Raw genomic sequence first — 16,579 nt, 5'->3', positions numbered from 1 at the left:
GCAGTGAGCATCATGAAATTGGTGATGGCGGATTGTTGATGATGACGATGGCAGCGAATCCCCCTCTCTGGAGCCCCGAACGGACTCCAGATCAGCCCTCCCGAGAGAGATTAGGGCTTGGCGGCGGCTCTGTATCTTAAAAGACTCAAGAGACAGGGGTCCCACGAGATAGGGGGACCACGAGACAGGGGCGCATGAGGGAGTTCTAGATTATGGGGTATCCGGACAGCCGGACTGTATACATCGTCCGGACTATTGAAGCGTGAAGATACAAGACTCAAGACTTCGGCCCGTGTCCGGATGGGACTCTCCTTTGCGTGGAAGACAAGCTTGGCGATTTGGATATTATGTTTCCTTCCTTGTAACCGACTCCATGTAAACCCTAGCCCTCTCCGGTGTCTATATAAACCGGAGAAGATGGTCCTTAGAAGGCCGATCACAATTACAAGCATACCATCATAGGCTAGCTCTTAGGGTTTAGCCTCTACGATCTCGTGGTAGATCTACTCTTGTACAACTCATATCTTCAATATTAATCAAGCAGGAAGTAGAGTTTTACCTCCATCGAGAGGGCCCAAACCTGGGTAAACATTGTGTCCCTTGCTTCCTGTTACCATCAGCCTAAGACGCACAGATCGGGACCCCCTACCCGAGATCCGCCGGTTTTCACACCAACATTGGTGCTTTCATTGAGAGTTCCTCTTTGTCATCGCTTTGAGGCTTGATGGTGTCTTCAATCGTCAACAACACGGTCCAGGGCGAGACTTTTCTCCCCAGACAGATCTTTGTGTTCGGCGGCTTCGCACGGCCGGCCAATTCGCTTGGCCATCTGGAGCAGATCGACAGCTACACCCCTGGCCACCAGATCAGGTTCGCAAACCTGAACTACACAGCCGATATTCGAGGAGACTTGATCTTCGACGGAATCGACCCTACGCAAGGATCGCCGGACAGTCACGACAGGCACGGCCTAGACCTGCTGTCGGATAATGCTCGGAACATCATCCCTGCAGCCCCGGATCTAAAACCGAAACAGGTTGCGTTGCCCAAGGACGGAGCGGTAGACCCTGCCTCGCTGGCCGCACGCTCACCGGCGGTGGAGCCGAACACAGGTCTCACCTCTGTGGAGGCCTGTAACCCCGGGCCCCTGGACTCGTATCCGGCTGTTGGTTCCGGTCCGCACACCCTCGAGCCAGCCGAGCCAGGCTGGGCTCCGGTAATGGAGTTTACCGCTCCGGACATCTTCCTGCACTCGCCCTTTGGTGACATGCTGAACTCATTAAAGTCTCTCTCTTTGTCAAGAGGCTCTGGGCCGAACTATGTCCGGCCTGAGTGGGAAGCAGGCGACGAAGGAATTCGCTGCCCACCCACCACCCACTTCATCGCCACGATCGATGATTTAACCGACGTTCTTGACCTCGACTCTGAAGACATCGACGGTATGGACGCCGATGTAGGAGAAGCTCTAGAATCTCTAGGGCGCGAGACTACTACCTTGTCACATGATATATACATGATGGATATGCCCAAGAAGGACGAAAGTGATAATCCGGAAGATAAAACACCCGGACAAAAGCCAAAACGGCGGCGCAGACGCCGCTCACAGTCCAACAACAGTAAAAATAGCAACAAGAGCGCAAAAGGATTGACATACCAGTAAGTCCCAAAGGCAGTAAAGACCACATGGACCCAGCGATGGAGCAGGACGATCCAGGTCACGCCAAACCGAGTTCGGAGCAAACACCCGACCAAATGATCAGGAGAGGCGAGCTCATGAAACCGCCCCAGAACAGGAACACATTTTGGAAGACGATGCATTCATCATTCCAGATGAACAAGTGGAACGAGACAACCTCCACCGAAAGCTTATGGACACAACAAGAAGTCTAAAGAAGCAGAAGCAACAGCTCAAAGCCGCACAGGAAAAGCTCAGTCGTAGATGGAATAAAGTGCTAGACACTGAAGAAAGATATGGCGACGATCGCCATACCAAAAGCTATCCAAAGCGCAAGTTACTGCCAGAATTCAACGACGAGGCCGTTCCACCAAAAAATAATACGACCAGGAGACCAGACGTACCGCTATACAACCGCAACAGAACGGCTACTGACGCTGCTCACGACCTGCATGAGCATCGGGACAAGAAAGCCGACGCAGCCAGGTCCATTTATGGATCTAAAGGACACACCCCGGCGAGGGACTATGGTCACCCAAAGGCTCATACAAGCCAAATACCAGTTTGTAATAAACTCCGGACACAACAATAGCCGAACACATGCCACGGTGTGTCCAGATATAGAGGGGCCGCTCACCCCCTGTGCTTCACCGAAGAAGTACTGGACCATGAATTCCCACAAGGTTACAAACCTGTGAACATAGAGGCATATGACGGAACGACAGACCCAGGGGTCTGAATTGAGGATTTTATCCTGCATATTCACATGGCTCGTGGGGACGATCTCCACGCCATCAAATACCTTCCCCTATAGCTGAAGGGACCAGCTCGGCACTGGTTGAAAAGCCTCCCCGAAAACTCAATTGGGAGTTGGGAGGAACTTGAGGACGCTTTCAGGGCCAACTTTCAAGGGACTTATGTCCGGCCTCCGGACGCAGACGATCTAAGTCACATAATCCAACAACCCGGAGAGTCCGCCCGCAAGCTTTGGAGCAAATTCCTCACTAAAAAGAATCAAATTGTTGATTGTCCGGACGCTGAAGCCTTAGCGGCATTCAAACACAGCATCCGTGACGAATGGCTCGCCAGACACCTCGGCCAAGAAAAGCCAAGGACAATGGCAGCCTTAACAAGCCTTATGACCCGCTTTTGCGCAGGTGAACATAGCTGGTTAGCCCGTAAAGGCACCAGCGACCCCAACATATTCGAAATAAGGGATGGCAATGGGAAGCCACGACGTAATAAACACAAACGCCAAAAAAAGGAAGAGAGCCCGGATAACACAATGGTTAATGCCGGATTCAGGGGCCCTCAGCAAAAGAAGCCATTTAAAGGTAGTAGAGAGGGACCGTCCGGTCTGAACAGAGTCCTGGACAGACTATGCCAAATTCATGGTACCTCAGAGAAACCTGCAAACTACATCCATAGAGAGTGATGGGTCTTCAAGCAGGTCGACAAATTTAATGCCGAACACAAAGGGAGGGAAACACCAAGTGAAGACGAGGACGAGCCTCGCCAGCCGAACACCAGGGGACAGAAAAAATCCCGCCAGAAGTTAAAACAGTAAATATGATCCACGCGACTTACACATCCACGAGAAGGCATGAACGTGCGCTCAGAGACGCGCACGCTGTAGAGCCCATCGTACCCACATATGACTACTAGATGTCTCATCCAATCACTTTCGATCATATGGACGGCCGAACTAGTATTCGGCGCGGAGGATCACAGGCCTTGGTGCTTGACCCAATAATCAACGGATACCGTCTCACTCGTGTCCTCATGGAAGGCGGCAGTAGTCTCAACTTAATACACGAGGACACTGTCCGCATGATGCACTACAAAAAAATACACTTCCGTGATGATACGTGTTTGTCACAGTAGGTCGCGTTTTTTGTCATGCATGTACATCCACGACAAATTTATGACAGAATCAAGATAGTCATACATGTGCTGTCGTATAAGTGTTCCATGACATTACAAATATTATCATCACGGAAGTGTCCACTTCCATGACGATAAATCGCGCGTCACAGAAGTGCTTTTATCAAGGGTGACCGACACATGGCATCCACCATAACGGAACACCATTAAGTTATCGGGTCGGATTTTGGATCCGATAACCCATTAACAGCCACGACCAATGCCGATTTTCCACGTGTAAAATTCTCATTGGCTGACGGATCCACGTGTCAGCTCCACGTTGGCACAGGTGTCACTGATCGAGATGGGCCTAAGATATGTTGACACGTGGACCGGCCCAAAAGTGGCCCACAAAGTTTAAATGGGCCGGCCCAATCGAAGGCCCATAAGATTTATCGGACCATAATGGGTCGGCCCAGCTAAAGGCCCACAAAATTTAGCAGACTATAATGGGCCGGCCCAGCTAAAGGCCCACAAGATTTTGCGGACCACAATGGGCCGGCCCAGCTAAAGGCCCACAAGATTCTGCATACCATAATGGGCCGACCCAGCTAAAGGCCCAACATTCTCTGTCAAATCGGCCCGTCAACGGCCTGGTATAAACTTGTCATCAATGCGGCCCATGGTCACTTCTGGCCCGTTAACAGTCCGCTAAGTAATTGGGCCAAATTACGGCCCGATGTATTTCCAGCCTGTTAAAGGTCCGGCTTCATTTGGGCCCATTTACAGGCCATCAAAACTTTCGGCCCATAAACGACCGTGAAGGATTTGGGTCATATTCGGCCATGACTGTCATTCGGCCTGTTAGAGGCCCACTATAGATTTGGCCCACTTTCGGCCTGTTGTCATTTTTGGCCCGTTGACGCCGAACATAAACCATGGGCCATATGTGGCCCAACGTCATATTGGGCCCATTAACGGACCATATAAAAATGACGATAATCTAGCCCCACCGAAGTTCCGGCCTGTTAAAGGCCCGTGTATTAGGTCGGCGCATTTACGGCCCGTCCGAATTTCGGCCTGTCAAATATCCGCATCGTAAATGGGCCACCATTTCGGCCTGCTAAGTCCAGTGGGTTATTTGGCACAATCAGGGCCCAATCTCACGTTTGGTCTATTAAAGGCCCATGTTTTTTATGGGCTCGACATATTTACACCTGTAAACAGCCTACGTTTACTAAGGGCCCAAATTATGTTTAGGCTTCTTAAAGGCCCACTATGGGCACATGCCTACCAGAAAAATTTGAAAGCTTATGCTAATTTAAGCCTAGATATTTTTAGTGGGCTACATGCCAATTTTGGCCCGTAATCGTTTTTAGCCCAATTGGAATGGGCCCGACGAATGTTGGCATGTTGGGCTCCTACGAAGCTTTTGTCCGAATACATTACTAAGATAAACCTACACTATACAAAAATAGCGTCATAATTACTGCAGCATGTGGCAGCATCATAAATGTTGTATCACAACAAAATAAATTCCAATCATACAACAAAAGGCCTGTTGGCATAAAGTTTACAGTCCTTCCAGATAAAAGCACCATCATATGTATAGAAGCACAAATCATTTGACCTGAGTGCTAATGTTTCAGGTTGTAGAATCTGATGGGGCAGCACGATCTCCACCTTTTTTCCGCCATTGCTCTTCAACAATGAAGCGAATGTACGATAGTCTTGTTTCAAAACCATTCATATCTTGACGGCATTTCTCAACCACTATTCTTGTTTCCGAAACAACGTCCATTAGGGATTGGACTTGTGTCTGGAGCACAGATATATCACTCTGTCTAGCAGGAAGATTTTGTTCAGTAGGTGATTTGGACGAGGTTACCTTGACAACCAACCCAGAATTACGCAGGAAGGTGCTTTTTGCACTGTTTGTGGAGAGATACTAACGCACTACAGCAAGAGGTGACATTGTGCCTGTAGTAGCCTCGTCACCTTCAGGTGGTTGTGGTTGTTCAATCATTTGTTCCATATCTTCCTGAAAGTTTGAACTTGTAGATTAGTGTACCAGTGAGTTACTAATGAGACAAAAACAAACAAAGTAGGTTAAACGTTTATACATAACTTATTTTGGTGAACTACTGTAATACATTAGCATGTATAGTAGTGCCAACTACATAATAAAAATACTTTCGGAACATATGTCCATGTAGCATGCCTACTATATTGTCTATTTCCTCACATTCGTTGACATCTAAGGATAAGGAGACATGGTTTAAACTAGGATGAACATAGTATGACATCATTCATATCATGGGCAAACAGATATAAAACAAACATGCTATTTTATCATTATGTGCGCACGTGAACATAACAACTAGATTACAGATATAGACCAAAATATTATCCTACGTCTCTTTTAAACCATGTAAGGTGAAATGATACGTTAAGACACTGTGTATAAAAGTGAACAGAGTAACTGACATTGGCTGCAAACCAAGTAGTTAAATGAACACATCACAGTACCAATCAGTTCAAGGCAGGAGGAGTAAGGACTTACAGTAGCGGCTTGAACTGGTGTGCTCATGCCCTTCATCTTGCTGGTGTGGCAATCCTTGAAGATTTGCACTGCATTCGGTTCAGGTTCTTTTTGGTCCGCACGGGCTTTCCGCTGTATTTAGTACAAGTCAATATAGATACGATAATATGGCAAAAAAAAGAAGGAAGTAGCAGCTATTTACAAGAGCCTCGTGGTGTGCAATATAGCTATGAGATCCTGTTGTCTGTTGGAATTTCACTTTAGAACGGTTGGTTTTGTTCTTCAAACAGTTAGCCTAGAAGAATATACACTTGTAAGGCACATACATAAATATAAGTTCAATATCTGGTCTGATCAAATACATATAGCCTACCTGATACTTTGGATCAGACCAGTGTTTAACGAGGGATCTCCAGTCTTCATCTGTAATATATTCCACTTGAGATGATTGGGCGATTTCATTGTTAGCCTTGCCTTCAAAGTGAGATTTTCTAAGGTGGTACCAATACTGTCGCAGAGCAGACTGAAAAACATGAGTGCATGCTTGTTTAGTTGCATCATCTTTCGGATCCAACTTGAACCTCATCTGTTGAAAAAAGAATGTGAGTTTTATTAGGAGGAAGCTAGAAAGTATGGGACAGAGCAAGATAATATTACTAATTGTGATGAATAACATTACTTACAGATAAATGGTCAAGGAAGGTGTTAAACTGGGTATTGTCTTTCTCATTCCTGTACTGGATCCATGTTGGGAGGATACGCGCATGACACCTAACGGCAATGGCTGCCTCTGATACTAACTTGGTTGACTCTGTGGCATCACGTGGCCTTTTTAAACCTGCCTCAAAATGGATCTCCATTCTTCCTCCTTTAGATTTTGTTAATCTGTCAAGCATTATCCCTGATATCTGTTTCCGCTTGCGCCATGGTGCTAGTTCAACAACGAATATGGAAAGTGTTAGTGTACATCAAACTATGAGAGTACATATAAAGGAGCATGCAACTGCAACTTGACTCGGTCAGGTACCATCTTGGTGTTGATGCTCATGAGGTTCATCTGATCTTGCCAAGTCCTGTTGTGTCAATAGTGCTTCGGAAGTAGTGTTAGGTGTGAAGGCAGCTTGGGAACTGGCCAGTTCCGGAGCAAACGAACGAGTAACTGGTTAAGATGCTGGTACAGTTGAAGCAGATGTTGCAGCTGGTGGAGCAAGTGATACTGTGTTTATAGATTTAGCCGGTGGACTTGGACCTTCTACTGCACTATAAGTACCAGCAGAATCTCAACGGTAGAGCCTTTTTCGTTTCACCCGACGAGTAACAGCACTCCCTACTATATTATTTTCCTTGCTCTTTTTTGACTTTGCCATATCAAGCTGTACCCACAACACAAAAGAATAAAATCACTCTTCAGAACTCATTGATGCATGATACAGACAAGCAATACTTTGATGTAAGACAACCGTATGAGGATGGAATATGTAAGAAAAACAGGACGGCATGACATATTTACAGCTACGATGTGCGAACTAAGCAGAAGGATTTTCAACAAAATAGAAGTAATGCAAGCTAGACACCATATGAAAGATGCAACCAATATTACTCTGCCAAGTTAAAAGTGTCTTGTCATAAGTGGCAATTCGAAAAATTAGAAGCAGTACAACATAGAAATCAATGCAAGATGCAACCACTATCAAACTGCCATGTCAAAAGCGTCCAATCATGAGTTACTAATTCGGGATACACAACAGCAGTACTTTGATGTAAGAACATGGTATGATAGATTTATGCAATGTATTCTAGACACAGAAAGCCATGTCATATGCACATGTATAACGTATAAACTCAGCAGGTGCAATTTAATCAAAATAGAAGAAATACAGGCTAGACAACATATGCAACATGAAACCAATTATCACACTGTTAACTTAGAGCAAGCACCTGCGATGGTGGAGTGCAGGAGATGAACTCATCATGTAGACTTGGGACTTCAACTTCATTAGCAGTAGCAGTGGCAAATCTAGAGAGTCTTTGTTTGCGTCGGTGCGGAGTACCACCAACATCCCCTAACTTACTCTTTTCCTTCCTATTTTCTGATATTGCCTTATGAAGTCAAAACCACAAGAAGATGAATAAAATTAGCTCTGCATAACTGGTTGATGCATGATACAGACAAACTCTACTTTGATGTAAGGCAAGTGTAGGAGGATGGAATATATACAAAAAAAAGACAACGTTTCATATTCACACGTACGATAGGAGGATGGAATATGTATGAAAAAACAATAAGCGGAAGGCATTTCAACAAAAGTAGAAGAAATGAAAGCTAGGCACCATATGAACATGCAACCAATATCACTCTATCAGGTAAAAAGTGTCTCGTCGTAAGTGTCATTTCAAGAAATTAGAAGCAGTACAAGCTAGAAGACAATGCAAGATGCAACCTACATCACAGTCCCAAGTTAAATGTGTCTTATGGGTAAGTGATCGTTGCAGGTATAAGTTGTAAGCTACGCAGATGCAATTCAACATAATCAGAAGCAATACAAACCAGACATCATACGGAAAATGCAACCACGTATAACAGTTCCAAGTAAGAGCAAGCACCTGTGATGGTCGAGTAGGGGAGATGTGCTCATCGTGTACACGTATGTTCTAGAAACAGGAACACGTGTCATATTCACAGGCATTATGTGTAAAGTAAGCAGATGCAATTCAAGTTAGAAGCAATACAAGCTAGACATCATACGCAACATGCAACCACATATAATAGTGTCAAGTTAGAGCAAGCACCTGTGATGGTGGAGTAGGGGAGATGTGCTCATCATCTACATAGCTACGTTGACTGTCCAGCCTTGTGTTGTCTTGCGAATCTTGTTGGGAGGATGGCGGAGTAGAATCTATAGAGACCCCCTATTTGAGTTGCTCCGAAGGACCACCATCATCCACTGTCGGACTAATTTCCTTCAGCTGTAATGATTTTGCATTGTGAAGTCAAACCGATAATAAAAAGGAATAAAATTCGCTCTTCAGAACTCATTCATGCATGATACTGACGAACACTACTTAGATGAAAGGCAAACACATGATGCAAGGATGGAATATGCATGAAAAACAGGATGGTGTGACATATTCACACCTATGATGTGGTAACTAAGCAGAAGGCATTTCAACAAATTAGAAGCACTGCAAGCTAGACACCATATGAAAGATGCAACCAATATCACTCTGCCAAGTTCAAACTGTATGGCGTTTCAACAAATTAGAAGCAATATATGCTAGAAATCATATGCAAGACACAACCAATATCACAGTGTTGACTTAAAGGTGCCTGATGCGGGATATGCAAGAATAGTAGTCTGATGTAGAAACAGGAACACATGTCATATTCACAGGCATTATGTGTAAAGTAAGCAGATGCAATTCAACAAAGTTAGAAACAATACAAGCTAGACATCATACACAACATGGAACCACATATAATAGTGCCAAGTTAGAGCAAGCACCTATGATGGTGGAGTCGGGGAGATGTGCTCGTCATCTACACAGTTACGTTGACTGTCTAGCCTTGCGTTGTCTTGCGAATCTTGTTGGGAGGATGGCGGAGTAGAATCTGTAGAGAACCTCCATTTCAGTTGCTCGGAAGGACCACCATCATCCAATGTCTTGCCAATTTCCTTCAGCTTTATTGATTTTGCATTGTGAGGTCATACCGACAAGAAAAAGGAATATCACTCGCTCTTCAGAACTCATTCATGCATGATACTGACGAACACTACTCTGATGAAAGGCAAAGTCATGATACGAGGATGGAATATGTACGAAAAAATGGACATCTTGACATATTCACACCTATGATGTGGTAACTAAGCAGAAGGCACTTCAACAAATTAGAAACACTACAAGACACCATATGGAAGGTGCAATCAATATCACTCTGCCAAGTTAAAACTGTCTCATCATAGGTGGCGTTCATCAAACTAGAAGCAATACATGCTAGAAATCATATTCAAGACGGAAACCAATATCACACTACCAACTTAAAGGTGTCCCATCATAAGTGACTGATGCAGGATACACAAGAAGAGTAGTTTCATGTAAGAACATGGTGTGATAGACAGATATAGTATGTACCAAAAACAGGAAAGCGTGTCATATTCACATGTATCAAGTGTAAGCTAAGCAGATGCAGTTTACACTAATTAGGAGCAATACGAGCTAGACACCATATGCAACATGCAACCAGATATCACACTGCCAAGTTAGAGCAAGCACCTTGGATGGTGGAGTAGGGGAGCGGAGACTTGGACCATGTAATGCACAATCAGTACAAGGAGAATCGATACAGATGCTCCGTTTACGTTGCTGCAGAGGACCACCATCATCACCTTCCTTACTCTTTTCCTTCCTCTTTCTTGATTTTGCCTTGTCAAGTCAAACCCACAAGAAAAAGGAATAAAATTTGCTCTTCAGAACTTATTGATGCATGATACTGACGAACACTACTTTCATCTAAGGCAGCCGCATGATAGGAGGATGGAATATGTATGAAAAACAGGACGGCGTGACATATTAACATGTATGATGTATAAAGTGTAAACTAAGCACAAGGTGCTTGAACTTGTTAGAATCGATTCAAGCTAGAAACCATATGAAAGATGAAACCAATATCACTCTGCCAAATTAAAAGGGTGCCCTAACAAATGTATTTGACCAAATTAGAAGCAATACATGGCAACAGGCTAGAAATAATATGCAATATGCAATGAATAAAGGTGACTCATCATAAGTAATTGATGTAGGATACGGAAGAGAGGTACTTTCATGTAAGAACAAGGTTAACACATAGATGTAGTGTGTACCAAAAATAGGAAGGTATGTCATATTCATAGGTATAGTGTGTAAACTAAGCAGATGGAATTTACCCTAATTAGAAGCATTATGTCACGCCCAATATGGGATACTATCCTAAAGACACTTGAAGGTCCCACCAAGGATAGAAACGCATATTGAAATGCTTTTGCAACGTGGATATCATTACATCAACATTACATAATAGATGGGGATACATGCAAGAGGCATACAATGCCACACGAATACAACATCACAATACATAAGAGCATCATCCGACTACGGATGGAACACAAACAGAAACTCAAATGACATCCACCCTGCTAGCCCAGGATGTCGACCTGGAACCTATCCCCTAATCGAAGAAGGAGCAGAAGAAGAACTCTAAAACAAGCAAACATCGCTCTCGCGTCATGATCATCGCAAAATCTGTACCTGCAACTCTTATTGTAGTAATATGTGAGCCACGAGGACTCAGCAATCCCATTACCATAGGTATCAAGACTAGAAAAGCTTAATGGGAAAGGAATGGGTAAAGTGGTGAGGTTGCAGCACCGACTAAGCATATATGGTGGCTAACATACGCAAATGAGAGCGAGAAGAGAAATAACGGAATGGTCGTGAAACTAGCAATGATCAAGAGGTGATCCTGAACTCCTACTTACGTCAAGCATAACCCAAAGCCGTGTTCACTTCCCGGACTCCGCCGAAAAGAGACCATCACAGCTACACACGTGGTTGATGCGTTTTAATTCAGATCTGGTGTCAAGTTATCTACAACCGGACATTAACAAATTCCCATCTGCCACATAACCGCGGGCACGGCTCTCGAAAGTTTATACCCTGCAGGGGTGTCCCAACTTAGCCCATGATAAGCTCTCGCGATCAACGAAGGATCTTCCTTCTCCCAGGAAGACCCGATCAATCTCGGAATCCCGGTTTACATGACATTTCGACAATGGTAAAACAAGTCCAGCAAGACCACCTGATGCACCGACATCCCGATAGGAGCTGCACATATCTCGTTCTCAGGGCAACACCGGATGAACACTACGTACAACTAAAACCAGCCCTCAAGTTTCCCTGAGGTGGCGCTGCAAGTGGCTCTAGTTCGGACCAACACTTAGAGAAGCATTGGCCCGGGGGGCTGAATAAAGATGACCCTCGAGAGAGTGACTCCCAGGGGAAAAGTAGGTGGTGGTGAGGCAAATGGTAAAACCATGGTTGGGCCTTGCTGGAGGAGTTTTATTCAAAGCGAACTGTCAAGGGGGTCCCATAAATCACCCAACCGCGTAAGGAACACAAAATTCGGGAACATAATACCGATATGACGGAAACTAGGGCGGCAAGAGTGGAACAAAACACCAGGCATAAGGCCGAGTCTTCCACCCTTTACCAAGTATATAGATGCATTAATTAAATACGAGATATTGTGATATCCCAACATAATCCTGTCCATCATGGAGCAATCTTCAACTTCACCTGCAACTAACAACGCTATAAGAGGGGCTGAGCAAAAGCGGTAACATAGCCAAGCAATGGTTTGCTGGGAAGGGTGAAAAGTTTAGATGCTGACATGGCAAATTGGGAGGCTTGAAGAACAAGTGATAGGTAGCACAGCATAGCGATAGAACGAAGCAACTAGCATAGCAATGATAGTAGTGAGATCCAGGGTAGCAGTCATCTTGCCTGAAATCCCGCTAGGAAGAAGAACGAGTCAATGAAGAAGATGAACAGACGTAGTCGAACGAATCCTCACAATCGCAACGAAACATGAACTATCGAGAAGAGCACAACCGGAAAGAAGCAAACAACATGGTAAACACACAATCATAATCATGGCATGATGCACAATCAAGTATGATGCATGTCCGATTTAATGAGGCAAAGTGCAACAAACAATACTACAATTTAAGTGGAGCTCAATATGCAACAAGTTGCATATTGACGAAACACCACATAAATTATTTAGTTCTCCCTCGGTTATGTACCCAACAATATTAAATGTTATTAAACATGGCAAGGGGTGAAGCATAAGAAAACTACCTATCTAGGCAAGTTTAAATGAGGCCGGAACAACAAATAACAATTCCAAATCCCCATATGCAAATTATGAATTTGGTACTGTTCTGCCCTAAACCATATTTTAGAGTTGTTAAACAGGAAAATAAAGTCTACCATGTTAAACTAGGAATTTTCCCACCCCATTTACATATAAAGTTTATTTAAAACCGAGCTACGGTTATTTAGTTATGAAATAAATCATTTTAACATGGCATTTAAGCAAATTAATACAAACAGCATTTTAAACACTTCAAACATGGATGAAAATTGAATATTATGAATCTAGATGAAAAACTAAGCATTTTTCATATATAAATTATTTACATATGATGCCCCACTTGTGAGTTATTAAATGCATGAACATGAGGGACTTTTGTGTAAAACTGTAAAACATAGGATAATGCTAAAATCGTAGCAGCAGAAAAAAAATACACAAGGGCTGAATCTGGCTGGCCCAACAGGAGGAAAAATAGAGGAGGGGCGCTGGTGGTGGCCTCACCATGGGCCAAGCCCAGGTTGGTGGAGATGGGAGCCGAGCTGCGGGAGGATCGTGGCCCGCGCGTGGAGTGGCCGCGGTCAACGCGGACGAACGGGTTCATGCTGCTCATTACCAACAAAGGAAGCAGCAATAGGTTATGGCGATGCAGGAGACAGGCAGAGGCGCGATGCAGAGGCAAGGGACCCGCGGGCTCGGCGGAATCGGGCAGTCCGAGGGTTGGGGAGGCGGTTCCCGGTGATGAGGAACTCCGGCAGGACGGACTTGGCAGGGCGGCGACGGGACTGGCATCCATGGCGGCTGCTACTCCTGTATACAAACACAGAGAGCGACAGAGAGGTGAGAGAAGGAGAAAGGGCGCGAGGCGAAGGGAGAGGCAAGCGGCGGCAGGGCTCACCGGAGCGCATGGGGAGGCGAGGAAGAGTTGCTTTCTCCAGAAGCGGGATCCTGGTGGCTTCGATGGGCAGAGGGAGGCGGGCCGGGTTAGCTCTCACTCCAGCGAGCTGCTGCTCAGCACGGTGGCTTGGAGGAGGAGGCCGACAAGAAGGCGAGGTGGTCGCACAGCGATGCAATGAAGGCAGATCGGGGCGCGGGAACCCGTTCCTAGCAGCACGACCGGAGAGCTCGAAGAGCGGCGGCGAGGTTCCTGTGATCCACGGGAGAGAAATCATGAGAGGAGGAGAAGAAACAAGACAGGAGAAGGAAGGAGAGGGAAGGGCGTGGGACGGAGGAGCACTGGCCTGGTCGACGGGGAAGACGGGGCGCAGTCCAGGTGGTGGGGTTCGCCGGCAGCGACGGGGCCATGGAGGGAGAAGCTTGGGTATGAGCAGGGGATCGAGCCCCTAGCTCTCTCCTCCGAGAGCGCGGGCGCTCGTGCAGGCAGTGGAGCTCGGGGTGAGCTGCGCCTGGATCGGAAGGATGGAAGGCTGCGGCGATTGGGCGGCGTTGAAAATTAGGAAGGAGGGGACTGGTTGTCTGGATCGGGGAAGGATCCCGAGGAACAGGGGAGACAAGAGGAGTGGCGGCGCGAGGGAAGGATGGATGGGACAAGATCCCTAGTTTCTAGGGTTGGACGTTATATATATGTAGGTTGGTTAGCTTAGGGCAAAACGGACCCTCCGATTAAAATCGAACGGTCGAAAATAAATAGTTTAGGGAGAATCCAACAAATAACCGAAGATACTTCCGGGATGTTTGGGGATGATCCGGATCCAACGGTGATGACCGAGCGGGTCGGGTCTGGGAGAAGTTTTCGAACTAGGTTGTAGAGGTGGTCAGTGGCTGAGCAGAGGAACAAGGCGATCGCGTGCGAGTGGGTGGCTGGTCTCAGAACGGTCAACGAAGACAAGTGGTCTGACAACAGGTCAACAAAGATAAAGAGAGAAGCGGTAACTACGAACGCCTACGAGGTTTTATGAAAACATGCGGATGCAATGCACATGATGCTATGAGATGAGATGCATGCCATGAACAAAATACAAAACAAAAGACAAAAACCCAACCATGAAGGAAATAATATATCGCATCTCCGGAAAAGGAAAGAGTTGGAGTTACGAATATGGAAAGTTGTATCTGGGGCGTTACACATTACAAGCTAGACACCGTATGCAACATGCAACCACCTATCACACTGCGAAGTTGGAGCAAGCACCTGTGATGGTGGTGTAGGGGAAGTGCTGTCTTCAGGTACAGAGCAACGTTCAATATCTTCATTTAGGCTTGCTGTTTCTTGAGAATCATGTGGAGAGGATGAAATTGCATTCTTTATAAGAGTATTGCGTCTCATATTAACCCACGCGCGTGACTGTCTCATCATCAGCGATAGACGCAGGATACACAAGAACAGTAGTTTGATGTAAGAACATGGTGTGATAGGAAGATGTAGTATGTACCAAAAACAGGAAGGCGTGTCATATTCACATGTATAATGTGTAATCTAAGGAGATGCAATTTAATAAATTAGGAGCATTGGTGAGGGATACACAAGAGAAGTAGTTTGATGTAAGAACATGGTTAATAGAAAGACGTAGTATGTACCAAAAACAGGAAGGCATGTCATATTCACAGGTATAATGTGTTAACTAAGCAGATGCAGTTTACCCTAATTAGAAGCATTACAAGGTAGACACCATATGCAACATGCAACCACATATCACACTGCCAAGTAAGAGCAAGCACCTGCGATGGTGGTGTGGGGGAATTGCGGTGATCAACTAGAGAGCTATGTTGACTATCTTCATTTAGCCTTGTTGTTTCTTGAGAATCATGTGGGGAGGATGACACTGCACTCTTTAAACGAGTAGGGCGTCTCACAGTAACCCACCCGGGTGACTGTCTCATCATAAGTGATTGACGAGGGATACAAAAGAGCATTAGTTTGATGTATGAACATGGTTAATAGACATATGTAGTATGTATCAAAAACAGGAAGGCATGTCATTATCAAAGGTATAATGTGTAAAGTAAGTAGATGCAATTTAACCAAATTGGAAGCAATACAAGCTAGACACCATATGCAACTTGCAACCACATTTGACAGCGTGAAGTTAAAGCAAGCACCTGGGATGGTTGTGTGTTGCAATTGAGATCATCAACTGCAGAGCTACTTTTACTGTCTCCAACTGCTGACACTGCACCCATTAGAGCGTTGAAACGATTACCGCTTATCTTCGAATTACACTGGAGCGACTTCTGTCTTTGCTTTTCTGCATGCATCGACACTGCGTTAGAGTCTGAAATACCCATGCATAAAAAAACAATAGTGTGAATATGGGTGAAGTGTGTGCACAATTAGTACAGTGTAAAGGTAGCAGATAGCAGGTCGGTGAGAAATAAATGACGGGAGCCATATGATAGCTCTACAACATGCATGGCACACTCAATTACTACAGGATTCTATGAAAATAACAATTGACTGAAAGCAAATAGGTCAGTCCATTTTTTCTGCACCTTCCGATGTACAAAGAACGGGGATATCGCCTTCATCTACCTCCAGCCAGTCAGTGTTGACGATCTTCCTCGAAATGCCAGCGACCACCGGCCCAGTATTCCTCCCCTGCCTGCGCCCTCCCCTCGACCTCACCGCACCACC

This window comes from Triticum dicoccoides, chromosome 1B, assembly GCF_002162155.2.
Source record: "Triticum dicoccoides isolate Atlit2015 ecotype Zavitan chromosome 1B, WEW_v2.0, whole genome shotgun sequence".
NCBI lineage: Eukaryota > Viridiplantae > Streptophyta > Magnoliopsida > Poales > Poaceae > Triticum > Triticum dicoccoides.
This window is presented reverse-complemented; position numbering follows the sequence as displayed.